The sequence below is a fragment of the Mauremys reevesii genome, linkage group 25, assembly GCF_016161935.1.
Source record: "Mauremys reevesii isolate NIE-2019 linkage group 25, ASM1616193v1, whole genome shotgun sequence".
In the NCBI taxonomy this organism is placed as follows: domain Eukaryota; kingdom Metazoa; phylum Chordata; order Testudines; family Geoemydidae; genus Mauremys; species Mauremys reevesii.
The window spans coordinates 5,518,382-5,532,347 of NC_052647.1; the positions used below are offsets into that span (position 1 = coordinate 5,518,382).

Consider the following 13,966-nt stretch of genomic DNA (forward strand, 5'->3'; position numbering starts at 1 on the left):
TGCAGCCTTAGGCAAGACATTTAGCGCCTGATCTTGTACCTACCAGTGTCAATGACTAAGCTCCCGTGTACTTCACTGCTGTAGGTTCAGCATTTTAGGCTCTGTGTGTCAGAGTTACCTAGTGGGAATGATGGAGATACTAATATCTCCACACCTCACCGTTATTATATTGCTTAAATAATTTTGCAAGTGGTTTGAGATCTTTGGCTGAAAAGAGCTTTGCAAATGCAAGCTGCTATTGCTGCTGTGAGGAATTCCTCGGTCAGCAGCAGATCAGAATTCCAAAGCAAAAGGAATCAGAAGAACTTTCTGATTGACTAGGACTACCACCGTGGGAGAAGAGGCAAGACTCGCAGCACCCTGATGCTGACCTACAGCAGCGTGGCTGTCCATGCTCCAAAAGACCAGCTTCTCTCCCGGGTAGAGGCAGACATCACGGGGAACATCCTTCTCCATTACAGAGCCAGTTGTCAGGTAAGAGCTTTTGCATGATAAGTGTCACATAACTCAAATTTAAGACTGTAATGGACGGAGTGTGAGCTGTCACATGTTGTATCATTTTTGTTGCTCTTCTTTGTATTTTCTCTAGGTTTTTCTATATTCTTCTGAAATTCTGTAGACCCCAGCTACACAGTAATTCAGATGCAGTGACACTCAGGCTATTCAGAATAACACTCTAACTCCCCTCATATGGATGTGTATCTAGCTCTATCTTTTGCTACCCAAGAGAGACTAGTGCTAGCCTGTATGTAGTTGATTTGCTGTCATGCTGTTTCTTGGACTCACTACTTCCCTTACCTCTTATCTGTCTTCTTGTTTGTCTTTGTGCTCCGTTATTTCTGTTCCCCAGGTGCCTGACTGCTGGTCCTGACTCTCATCTCAGTGCCACCTCTTCACGTCACTTTGCCATTCAGTTCTGCCTTGTCTAACTGAGACTCTCACTTAGGCATTGCCAAAAACAGTTGAACCAAACTGAGATCTTCCAGTAGTTCACAAATGCAAATATTACGGAGGATGGCCCCTGATATTGACCTCTGGAAAACACCCCCTCTGGATACCTTTCCTGCCTTTTGGAAGATTTAACAATAGTGATTTCTCTCTGCTCTATAGTCACCAGCCAGGACATTTTGAGGTTGTGTGTTATGTGGGACTATCTACATTGCTAATAGCTGTTTTGCATTTTGTTTTTCAGGTGCTGGGCATCACTGTTGCGAACAAGGTACATTCTAAATAATCTGCCCTCTGCTTTTGCGTTTTCTATACACAAGTTGCTTGTTTAAATTGAACAGAGCTTGGTTTCCTTGCTACATCAAGCAGGAGTCCTGGCTGCTCTGGTGTAAGTGGACCTGGATTTATTTGATGAACCTGGGTTTTCTCTTCTTCTGAGGTGGGTGCAGAGCCAGAGTCCACTACCTTCTGGGGTCTGGGGACACCTCTCTCCTTCCCTGAGGCTAGATTTAATTCCTGATCTTTATCGTCTGGACTCTGGTTCTTTTCTCTCAGTTTCTCATCTACATACTCTTGTTTCTCCTTCTGGATTATGTAGGACATGAACCTAAAATTAACCCTCATCCACAATGTCATGGAGATTAGCTGTGCCATCTTGGAGACCAGAGACTCCCAGGAGTTCGAATTCTCATACAAACTGGAGCTCCTTGGCTACATGCTGGTGAGTGATTAGGAGCTTTGAGGACTGAAGTACAGGAGAGTTTGTTGTAATGTATTGAGACTGGTTTTCCAGGGAGATGATATTTTATCCATTGGCTGTGACTGTACTACTGCAGTCTCATGAGCAACCTGCATGGCACCCAGAATGCTGGGTCCACTCTGAGCTTGGCAGGGATGCTGACATATTGTGGGCTGTAACTGGAAGGAATGGCTTGTGTCTTGTGAGTTCTCTTTCTGTCCTCTGTATAGCCTGCAGATGGCCCTACGGTCCATTGCTGAGGCAGAGAGCCTGCTGGGCACGGCGTCTGTTTATTCCAGGTCTGGCATATGGCCCTGTTTCAGGGTGTGAGAGGAAGGCCTCTCTGCCTTTCAAATCCATTTCCCATTTTTGATGTCCCTCTTCATGCATTTCAGGACTTCATTAAACAGGAACCACTGGATTCCCTGGCATCTCCAGTTCGCTACAAGGCAATTCTTGCCATTGGACATCTGAGGTAGGCTATTTTCTGCCATATTTCCTGGCACTGTGATGCCTTCTTATTTGTTAATTCATGAGTGTCAGCTTGGGAGCAGTTTAATGCCTGCAGGGTTTGGCTCACCAGGAGGGGGCAAGTGGGGCAATTTTCCCTAGGCCCCCACGAGAGTTTTTTTTCAGGGCCCCTAGAGCGGGGTCCTTCACTCCGGGGGCCCTGGAAAACTCTCACGGGGCCCAGGCCCCCGGAGCTTCTTCTGCTCTGGGTCTTCGGCAGCAATTCGCCCTGACTCCTCTGGCCGTGGCCGTGTGGCTCCCATGCTGCTCACAGCAGGACTTTAATTCTTAAGGATTTGAATGTGTCCATTTGGGGGTTTGTGCTTGAAAGACACAAGATTGGAGGTTGGTGGGGCATGCAGTACAATGGAGCAGAGGTTCAGATGGGGAGGGAGGTGTCTGGCTAGCTGGCAGGGGGAAGGAAGCTTGTGGGTTTCTCTAAAAAGGAGACTTGATGTTTTAGCTTTACTTCTAGATGAGCCAATACTTAAGAGAGGTGCAAAGTGAAGGGTTGTTTGCATTTGGGGTTCTAGATTGGGACAATCTCTAGTCATTGGACCCATTTCTTTCACTTGGAGGTGGTACTGAGTCTAATGCATGACTTTTCTCTCTATCTTTCTTCTGCCAGCAAACTCAAACCATCTCTGACCATGGAGGAAAACCGTGAACTCCTTGATCAGTGCTTCAAAAGTTTATTTCCCCTTCCTCCCTTGGAGAAGATGAAAGAGGAATGCGAGACAGCAAAGGATGCTCTGCATATACAAGTACGTGACGACAATTCTCCTCTGGCACCATCCACTGTATTTCTGCCCAGCAGACACTGGGTGATGGCAGTCACACATGGCCTCCCTGGCAAGTTTATGGTTAGCTTTCCCCGGCCCCCACACACAAATGATCTGTACTGAGCCTCACTCCTTCTCTTCCGGTTTCAGTCAATCTACGTGAGGTCCTTTGAAGCCCTTTGCAAGCTAATGGAGACATTGCTGGAGGAAGCACCAACCGCAGACTGGTTCCAGGAAATGTTTGAAGTGAGTAGACCATTGAACCATGGTGGAGATTGTTTCTTGTGTTACAGCAGGGAAGAGTCAGAGATTTAGGGGGTCAAGCTTCAGTTGTGGAGGAATTTTCCACAACGGAGTGAATTTTAGGGAGAGAGCACCAAATTCTTCCTGGAATAAGCGGGCATGTGCCCCATTGAAATCCACGGAAGCTGTGCCATTTTATGCCAGGGCTGGATTGGCACCAAGTTCTTATAGTGTTGTTGACACTACTTGGAGTGGCAAGAAAATCACCACTGCAGTAGCCAAATCCAAGAGAACCAGTTGAAACTGATCACTTCTTCTAAGAGGAATTCATGAATATTGAGTTAAGCCCTGTGTATGGAAACTCATTCAGAACAAACTTGCTGTTCCTCAGACATGAACAGAATATCGTGAAGAGCTGAGGGGTGGGGAGTTTGATGCATCTTCAGTATAAAAGTGAAGTTATAAAAGGAGCTCGGCTGGGGGAACTTCTCTGCTCTTATTCAAATTAATAAAAAGAAATGCTCCTCTCTGTCATTTTGCCACTCAATGTGGGAGAAGTTGCCCAGGAAACAGACCACAGCAGCAGACATCAAACAGCATGCAATGTGCTAGACAGCTCCCATCAGACAGTCTACAGCAGACATCACATACACGGGCCCAGATTAATCTCTTGTAACTCCTTTGGCTTCAATCGAGCTACAGTACACCAGAGGTGAATCTGGTCCCTGGGACTTGTCTAATGGAAGAGCCCCTTAGATATAGGTGTAATTCCTTTGCTACATGGAGGTCAGATGCTTTGGAGAGGGATTTTAGTGACAATTAAACCTGTTTAAGAGGAACTTTTGGGAGGGATTTTCTGGTACTAACTCTGTCCATTCCCCTGCTCTACCAACAGCTCCTAAGGACATGGTTCAGTTCAGAGAAGGAGTGGGAGAGAGAGAGGGCCTTGCAGGCCAGCACCCAGCTGCTGACTGTCTATCAAGAGACAGTTCATAGCACAGTGAGTATAGCCGTACTCTTCCTTGAGCTGACTTCCCTGCTTACATCAGAACTGACACTCAACGCAAATGCATGAAAAACTCTTCCAGGACAGCAGCTGGGATCTCAAGGTGACGAACATCCCTCTGCTTCCGTAAGAGAGAGGTTTACACAACAGTGCTGTGACCACACTGCAAGAAGTAGAGGGAGACAACCCCCAAACTGATGGCTTATTCTATCATTAGATTCACCAAGTCAACAACAAAAGAGCTTCCACCCTAGTTAACAAGATGCCAAACATGGTCCCCTTTTGGCATTCCAGACCTTGGCTCCCATCTAAACGTCCACATCTTGGAAGAGGGGGGAGGGGTAGCTCAGTGGTTTGAGCATTGGCCTGCTAAACCCCAGGTTGTGAGTTCAATACTTGAGGGTGCCATTTAGGGAACTGGGGTAAAAATCTGTCTGGGGATTGGTCCTGCTTTGAGCCAGGGGTTGGATTAGATGACCTCCTGAGGTCCTTTCCAACCCTGACATTCTATGTCTAATAGAGTGAGGGGTTACTGGAAACCTGATTTGCCATATGTGGGGTTCACTGATCATAAAGGAGCAGATGCTTATCCCCAGGTCAATGTGAATCTCAGGTCTTCCCCAAATATCACACTGTCAGCCAATCCTTAATAACTAAATCTAAGATTTATTGTTAAAAGAAAGAAGAGAGTTACAAATGGTTAAAAGATCAATATCCAGACAAGTGACTTTCAATGTTCATAGTTCAGGATCACAACAGTGATGGAATAAACTGCTGGTTTGTAAAAGTCTCTCTGGAATCATCCCAACAGATCAGAATCCAAAGGCAGCTTAGATGTAAAGTCTGTTAGTTTTTCCAGGCATTTTCCAGGTTCTTCCAAATGATTATTTGGAAGATCTCTGTCCTATGGCTTACACTGTCCCTGTTCAACGTTTAAGCAGACTAGAGATGATAGGATCAGGCCCGAGCCTTCTCTTGTATAGCTATTCTACCAGGCTGACAAGCCTACCTCACAGAAATTGTCACAGAAGGCCCTTCCCCCAATGCAGATGGCCTCTTGTACTTTGCTTTGAAGATAATCTTCTATTTCCTGTGCATACACAGTAAACTAGTTACATTCATTCACATAAGGTAATTAGCCATTCTTCCATTATAACACAGAAAGTTAAGCTGAAGATAATGTAGAAATGATTGGTTTCCTGAAGTGTCTTACATCTTTGATTTTAAGGTTAACTGAACACCTTGCACACATAATTAAGGCAATTAAGCCATGAAAGGGAATTAGCATCCACAAGCTAATTTAGTTACATTGTGAAACTTCTAACCAGGTATAGATAATCACAGACAAGTACACTTAGCATCTCTTGTTCATTTTTGAATGAGTTGATGATTGCTAGTCTAATACATCTCTTTGAAATTCACATGCAAGTGAACTGTCTTGATACAGTAGAAGTGCCTCTTGTTAAGTTATTATGGGTCATACACAGGTTGACTGGTCTGCCAGTGTCACAAAAATGCATTCTTGGTTCTTATGCTCCCAGGATGCTAAAGCTGAATTTCTATGCAATCAGCTAAGAACATAAACCATAACAGTGGCTATCCTGGATCCCCCAGAAGAATGGTTCATCTACCCAGTATCCTGTCTTCTGACAGTGGTGGGTGCCAGATGCATCAGAGGGAATGAACAGAACAAGGCAATTGTCAAGTGAACCATCCCCTGTTGGACAGTCCCAGCCCCAGCATCTGGCAGTCAGAGGTTTAGAGACATCCAGATCATGGGGTTGCATCCCTGACCATGTTAGCTAATAGCCAGAGATGGACCTATCCTCCGTGAACTCATCTAATTTTTTTTTGAACCCAGTTATACTTTTGGCCTTCACAACATCTCCCTGGCAATGAGTTCCACAGGTTGACTGCATTGTGTGAAGAAATGCTTCCTTTTTTTGTTTTAAACCTGCTGCCTATTAATTTCATTGGGTGACCCCTTGTTCCTGTGATATGTGAAGGGCTAAATAACACTTCCTTATTGACTTTCTCTACACCAGTCATGATTTGATAGATCTCTACCATAGTCCCTCTTAGTCGTCTCTTTTCCTAGCTGAAAAGTCCCTGTCTTTTTAATCTCTCCTTGTACGAGAAGTTGTCCCATACGCCTAATAATTTTTGTTACTCTTCTCTGTATTTCTTCCAGTTCTAACATATCTTTTTTGAGATGAGATGAGCAAAACTGCACTCAGTATTCAAGGTGTGGGGGTCCTGTAGATTTCTATAGTGGCATAATCATATTTACTGCCTTATTATCGATCCCCTTCCTAATGGTTCCTAACATGTTGTTAGCGTTTTTGACGGCAGGTGGAGCAGATGCTTTCAGAGAACTGTACACAATGACTCTGAGGTCTCTTCTTTGAGTGATAACAGCTAATTTAGACCCCATCTGTTTGTATGTACAATTGGGATTATATTTTCCAATGTGCGTTACCCAGGTCAGAACAGGAATCAGGGGCACAATGTTACCAGACGTGCCCGTTACTTTGGGGAGGCTCATTAATTAGGGTTACTCTTCTGTGCGGGGGAGGGGCGGTTCTGTAATTCTATTAATGTGTTGCTTATGTCACTTGTGTGTTCTACTCCTTCCTTCCACGAGTCCCCTCCCAATGGAGCTCTCCTGCAGGACTAGGTTCCCCAGGGCTAATAACTAGAACTAGACGAACATGCGTACACACACTAGCAGAGCAAGTCAATCAGCACTCCCCAGCTGATCCCCTCATAGGTCCCTGTGTTCAGTGGGTTGGGCTGAGCAGCACTTTCAAGCTGGTACCCTTATGCGCCCCTGGTCTCAACAGGCTGGGTTCAGCAGCACTTTCCACTGCTCCCCCCACCCACTTATGTGCCGCAAGTTTAACACATTCCTATCACACTTTCACATTACAATTGTACTGGTAGTAACCCACTTGATGAGCAAACCCCACAGTATTTTGGGGCACTACAGGGATCTTTAGCTTAGGTACTAGAAGCATCGCTGCACAGTAAATGGGGGAAGCTAAAAACACAAAAGAGTAAAATTCAGAGAGAGAGAGAGAGAGAGAAGCAACCAGCTGACCCATAACAGTTATTGATTGAATCATAGTGATAACCACACCAGGAGGGCTAAACAAACATAACAGCTACATTTTAAAGGTTAATACCTGAGGTAGGAAAGAAAACAGAGAGAGAGAGATGGATCTCACCCACTCCATGAGGCTTGAACTGGTCGGGGTTCCCAGGTGATGGTGGTAGCTCAGGGTCCTGAGTGCTGGAGACAGGCAGAGCCCCCAGCACGATCATTCAGGAGATGGAATCCCAGTGGAAATGATGCAGAGTTTGGGTCTATACATCAGAACCCTTACCTGGGCATAGGTAGGGGTTTTGTAGAGAAAATACAATGGTTCAAGGGAGAACACTAGATTTGTTTATGGGTAAACTGATGGCTCAAGGGTTTTCTTTAGGCTAGACAATAGGAGCTGATCACTCTTGGCTATGGGTGTTGTTTTCTTCCAGGGAGCTCACAAGGCAACTAGGCTGCTTCCGTATTTTGGGATATGAGTCAAAGATTTATTACTTGAATTGGTCTGATAATTGCTGAGCTGGGTGTGTGCACGCATAGGTTCATTAGCATCTGGAGCAGGGATTCCCATGATTCAGTGCGTCCCTGCTTTCTGGTCCCAGAGTTCAGTGCAGTTCTCTGTTCTTCATTCTTTATGCTATACCCTATACCTTCTTTAATGCAGTTGAAGCTAGGGGAGTTGTCTCTGATCTTCATTCTGTATGCAAATGGAGATGTCTTAATCTTGTCACCCTTGTCAGGAGGCCTCTAGGTGTGTCTCCCCAAACCCTTCATTGTTCTCTGCAAGCCTTTTCTCTGATCGGTTTTGGTTCAAACAGAGATGGGGGTTGGGGGTGTCCTTCATGAGTCACACAAGCTAGATACTGTGCCCTGGTCCCCCCAAAACACAGAGCTGACTGGTATCAACAATAAAGATGGCAAGTGAAGTCTAGTACTGCTGGAGAACGTTCATTCTTCATTCTTTTTTAATTAGACTCAGGAAACTTTTCATCAGTTTGGATCTCTGATTGGAGCAATAGCACCATACAGCTGTGATTCACTGGCCACATCTCGTCAGTGGGTGGTTGACTGTATCAGCTGCCTTCTCTGTATACAAGGTGAGGAGACCATTAGCAGGTATAAGTAATTCTTCACCTTCTTTCACTGTTGTATTGTCCATTTTTCTGCCTGTCTAGTTCTTTCTGTCCTGTCTGTTGGCACTTAGATAACAGAGTTGTGGGCATCTTGTAAATAGCTCATTAGAAGAGAAGATTATGATGTGTAAAGAGTCTAGCACACTTCTGGGAACTGTACAAATAATAAATGGTCTGCACCAGGTAGATAACTGCTCAGTTCCTTAGGGCTTCTCTACACAGGGACACTGAGGAGAGTTAATCCAAATGAACTAAAGGTGTAAATTTTAAGGTGGCATTAAACACGTGTGGATGCTCTGATTCTGAATTAAAATGGCCCTTCTTAATTTTAGTGAATTACATGAATTAAACTAACCTGAAATAAGGCCCCTTTAATTCTAAATAAGTGTATCCCCAGAGGTGTTTAATGAAGTTTAACTAATGCAGTTTGAAAATGAATTTGGATTAGCTTTCTTGACTATCTCCATGTAGACAAGCCCTTGGTACTAACCATTTTCCTTCTCTTTACCCTGCCACTGGCTGTATTGGAGGGGTTTCCTGGAATAATTCTTTAAACAAAAAGTTCTTGCAGCAGCCCTCTGTCATGAGCAGTCAAAGCTATTGGAGTAAGTGTAGGCCATTTTCCCCTTTGTGAAAGAGTGGGACGGGTAGGCAACCTATGGCACGGGGGCCGAAGGCGGCACTCAAGCTGATTTTCAGTGGCACTCACACTGCCCAGGTCCCAGTCTGGAGGGCTCTGCATTTTAATTTAATTTTAAATGAAGCTTCTTAAACATTTTAAAAGCCTTATTTACTTTACATACAACAAGAGTTTAGTTATATATTATAGACTTATTGAAAGAGACCTTCTCAAAACGTTAAAATGTCTTACTGGCACGCAAAACCTTAAATTAGAGTGAATAACTGAAGACTCGGCACAGCACTTCTGAAAGGTTGCCGACCCTGAGTAGGATGTTCTTTTCACCTAATGGTTAGATGTAAAGGGATAAAGCTTGGTTGTCATTTAAGGCCATTTCCAATTAGGGCGACCAGAGAGCAAATGTGAAACACTGGAACAGGGGGTGGGGGGTAATATGAGTCTATATAAGAAAAAGACCCCAAAATTGGGACTGTCCCTATAAAATCGGGACATCTGGTCACCCTATTTCTAATTATTATTAATCAGTCCTAAAAACCAGTGTTGGTGATTCAGAAACAGAATAAGGGACTCCAGTCTTTGACTGTACAACATAGAAATCCCAGCATTGTTTAGAAGTGACGGATGAGCCTGGGTTTCGTGCCAAGGTTTTGTCCAGCCCCATCTCTTTTACAATGAGAGTTTGGTGGAGGGATTCACCTCTACATTGGAACCTCACAGCTACCTGCATGAGTTGTACTTGAATATGAGATTAGATGTAAATAGTGAGAGCAGAGATGCTACTGAAACTAGACATACCCAGAAAGCTGCTCCAAGCTGAATACGGTGCTTGTTCAATCCTGTATCAGTCACAAGAACATACCACTACTGTTAACTTTCAGACATTTAGGGTGTAATCCCAACTCCATTATAGTCAACAGGAGTTTTGCCATTGACTTTGATGGGGCCAGGATTTTACACTATGCTGATAACAGCCTAGCACATGGATCCTTCTGTATGAATGTCCATGCAGTAGAGGTTCAGTTTCATTAGTCATTACAGTACTTTTTCTCCTTTTCTCCACTCCAGGCCAGCCCATGAACCTGGGGTCAGCGGAGGAGGAGCTGAGATGTCTCTGTGACGAACTAACAACAGCTCCAGACCCTGAGGCTTTGTTTCAGGCATCTTCCAAAATGGCCAGGGTAACTGACTCAAAAACTTGTGCGGATGTTCTAGTGACCAGGCACCCTTCATCTTACATTTACGCTTTCATGATGCCTTTCCGCATACTTGGAGCAAGCGTTGGGCGCGGGGCATTCATTGCTAGTAACCAGCAAGATGCTTTTCATAATGTGTTCTATGAATGCCATGTAAATCCAGATTCCACAGAATGTTGCACGCCCATGAAAATGCACACGCAGATGCACACACATGTACCTATCCAGCCATCCATGAGAAAAAACTGTTAGTGGAACATCAAGCTGAGAACCCATCCAGTCTTCATTCTGTCACCTTGTGGGTTTGCCTTAGCCTATATTTGTGTGCATGCCTCTCTTGACTTAATTGTATATGTTGTAAAAAGATGCAGTGTATCTAAGAGAATACAAACTGGAAACTTACCTCCTGCATCTCCAGTACAATGTTGTGCTAACTGTGCAACAGAGGCTTTGCCTCAAACCTGATATCATTAGTGTAGAATACAAAAATGTAGTATATAGACTATGGAGAGAATTTTAATCCCAAATGGCTAGCTGGACATGAGGCTAATTAACAAATTGTTAATTAATCAGAGGGGTAGCCGTGTTAGTCTGGATCTGTAAAAGCAGCAGAGTGTCCTGTGGCACCTTATAGACTAACAGACGTATTGGAGCATGAGCTTTTGTGAGTGAATACCCACTTCGTCGGATGCAATTTGCTGATGAATAGATCTTTTTCCATAGAGAGATTAGGCCTCCATTTTTACAAGTGCTGGAGCCAAACATCATTGCAGTCTCTCCTGTTTTTGCTTTGTTCCCAGGTTGTTAGTGAGTACTTTTCCCCAGAACAGGCCACAGACTTTATTGAGGCCACAGTGGAAGGTATGCTGTCTGCCAGCCCCACCTGTGCCACGGTAGCTGGACTGTGGATAAAGATCATCCTAAAGGAGTGTGGAGATGCCATGCTGGACCAGGTAAAACAGGAAACTGGAGAGGTTTTCTGCCTAAACTCTAGGCTTTTAGTTCTTTGCCCTCATGTGTAATGAACAAAAATCTTGCTGTTTCTCCCCCTTGGACATAGAGTCGATTCCATCTCTGTTCCCACCCTAAACTAGGCAATGGCAGAATCAATAGCAATAGACAGAGAGAATCCAAGGGAAAAGGAAGATGGTAGGTTATTTATTTGTCTGGCTTGTTGCCACAGTATTCAGCCAAGAAAGGCTTGAAAAAACAGACTCTGGGGAAAAGACAAGAAGACAGAATGACTGGCACTTGCAGGCATCCAGTTCTTAGGAGGCCTATGGCTAAGGACTACCTGGAGAAAAATAGCCCTGTAGTCATTCCCAGTGAGTCTGGAGCCTGGTCTCTGAGACCCACACTCTTGCAAGGTTTCAGAGCCTGGGCTGCAGCCCGAGCAGGAACAGCTACACTTTTAGCCACATAGGTCAACCCGGGCCTGAGGGGCTTGCACTGAGCTCTGAAACTCACTGCTGTGGGATTTTTTTGGTGTGTAGATGTACCCTTTAAGAATAGAAGAAGGGAGGGAGAAAACTATAGTGTCTTTGGGATCCACTATTTATATGCCTTATTCTGGAACCCAGTGTGTTAGGGCTAGATGAAAGGAGCACTCCACAAATCGTCTATCAAGGCTGGTGAAAGGCCTCAGGACAGGGAACCCTCGAAGCAGAACTGCCACGTTTGCACAGTGTTTTGAAGATGTGAAGGGCTAGGAATGAATATGAGAGGTCGTCACCTGTTCATAGTCCCAGGCATTTGCACACTGTGTTTAAAGCACTTGCATATTTTGTGCTTGTGGTTGTTTATGAACTGTGCATCCTTCGAGGTAAATGGTCGCATTTGGCTGCTTAAATCACACCTGCAAAATCTGGGCAAGCAAAGCCTTCTTTTGTGCATGTCAGCTGGTTTATTTAATGCATAGCTGGGCACCACCACATTAAATTACCTGGTATGTACAGGGAAACCCCGCTCAGGGGCGGCTCCAGGCCCCAGCACGCCAAGCGCTTGATTGGGGCGGCATGCCACAGGGGGGCGCTCTGCCAGTCGCCTGCGGGAGGTCCACCGGAGCCACGGGACCGGCAACTGGCAGAGCGCCCCCCGCTGCGTGCCACCGTGCTTGGGGCGGCGAAATGGCTAGAGCCGCCCCTGACCCTGCTATAATGCACCCCGCAATAACACGAATTCGGGTATAACGCGATTGTAAGGTGGCTCCGGCCGCCCCAGGCCAAAAAAAAAAAAAAAGTGGCTGGAGCGCCGCGGAAGCACAAACTAAATAAATAAATAAAGCGGCTGGAGTGCTGCGGAAGCGCAAAAGAGAAAAAAAAACAAAGAGAGAGAGGGGCTTTGTGAAGGGAGAGAGGCTGGAGTGCCCCAGAAGGACAAATAAAAAGCAAAAAATGGAATGTGCCTTCCCCCACTGCCTCTTCCCACCTGCCCCCACTTACCCTTTTGGTGAGAAGAGCCACTCTCTCCCCGGCTGCTCCTCTCTCTTCCTCTGCCCCTTGCACATCTCCCCTGCTCTCCCCAAGTGTTTCCCTCTCTCACTGCATGGCTGAGAGCCCCTGCTGCTGGAGCTCCACCCTTTCAGTTACTGCTGTGGGCAGTTCACAAATGAAAGCAGTTTTCTGCCCAAGAGAAATCGACCGGCTTGAAACTGACCAGCTTGAAATGGTAGACCCCGCTATACTGCGACCCCGCATTTAGCACGATCCAATTTTTTGGACCCCCGATCATCGTGTTATAGCAGGGTTTCGCTGTATGTGTGTGTGTCAGTGTTAATTTTTACAGCCAAGTGTGGGCAATTGTTGTGGGTTAAAGTTACACAGACATATTTGAACATTTGTTTCTTGAGGAATTTCTAAAAAATCAGCAAATGTCTAAATAAAGGTTTTGATTCTGTAGAATGAATGGAGAGAAAGAAAAAGGGACATTTCTTTCTGGTTTTGTTCCTTCCAGGTGCCAGCTATCCTGAATATAATATATAGCCACATGGCTACTATCCAGGAGGGCAGCTTGAGGCAATTCCTGCTGGAGGCAGTGTCTATTCTAGCTCACCATCACCTAGAGGCAGTGATCTCCAGCCTACTCAGCAACCTGCCGATGGACAGGTATATACCGCTACCTATTGCATTCATCTTGGTAAAACATGGATCCCACCGCTTTACTGGGAGATGTAGGCCTTTATTTAAGCAGCAGACATTTTGGGATAATTCCTGATGGTTAATAGCCTGGGTCTTTCTCCAGGAAGGTCCAAGAGCATATTAAGGTGGGGTGTGGAGAGAAATTAAGTGTCATTCTGTTTCCATTAATTCATAACTGCTTTGACATCCTAAAGACCTAACTTTACTGGTATAACTGGAGTGTATTGTTGGAAACATCTACTTCTCTAGCAGGGCTGGCTCCAGGGCTTTTGCTGCCCCAAGCAGCTGCTTGCTGGGCTGGTGCCTGGAACCGGCCTGACACCTGAATTGACCTCACTTTGGAAATTAGTAGTGGCTGTTGGTTTCCTGGTAGCATGACAGCTTCAAGTCCAATCCCTGGCTGATTACAAAGAATAGGGCCAATATTGTCATCAGACCGCCGCTTGGTATCGGTGAGGGTGTGGCTGCTAGAATAGAGTTGCCGTCCTTGGGACTTAAAACTGGACTGGAAGCAGATCCATCATTTCATTTA

The 13,966-nt window shown here is 45.3% G+C and overlaps 1 long non-coding RNA gene across 1 annotated transcript; it reads left to right on the forward strand.

The window, feature by feature from the left end:
- The first annotated feature begins 2,901 nt into the window (after positions 1–2,901).
- Positions 2,902–4,176, forward strand: LOC120391459. The gene is made up of 3 exons (XR_005591334.1): positions 2,902–2,961; positions 3,130–3,225; positions 4,118–4,176. It is a non-coding gene; the product is annotated as an uncharacterized LOC120391459 (long non-coding RNA).
- The last annotated feature ends 9,790 nt before the right edge of the window (positions 4,177–13,966 follow it).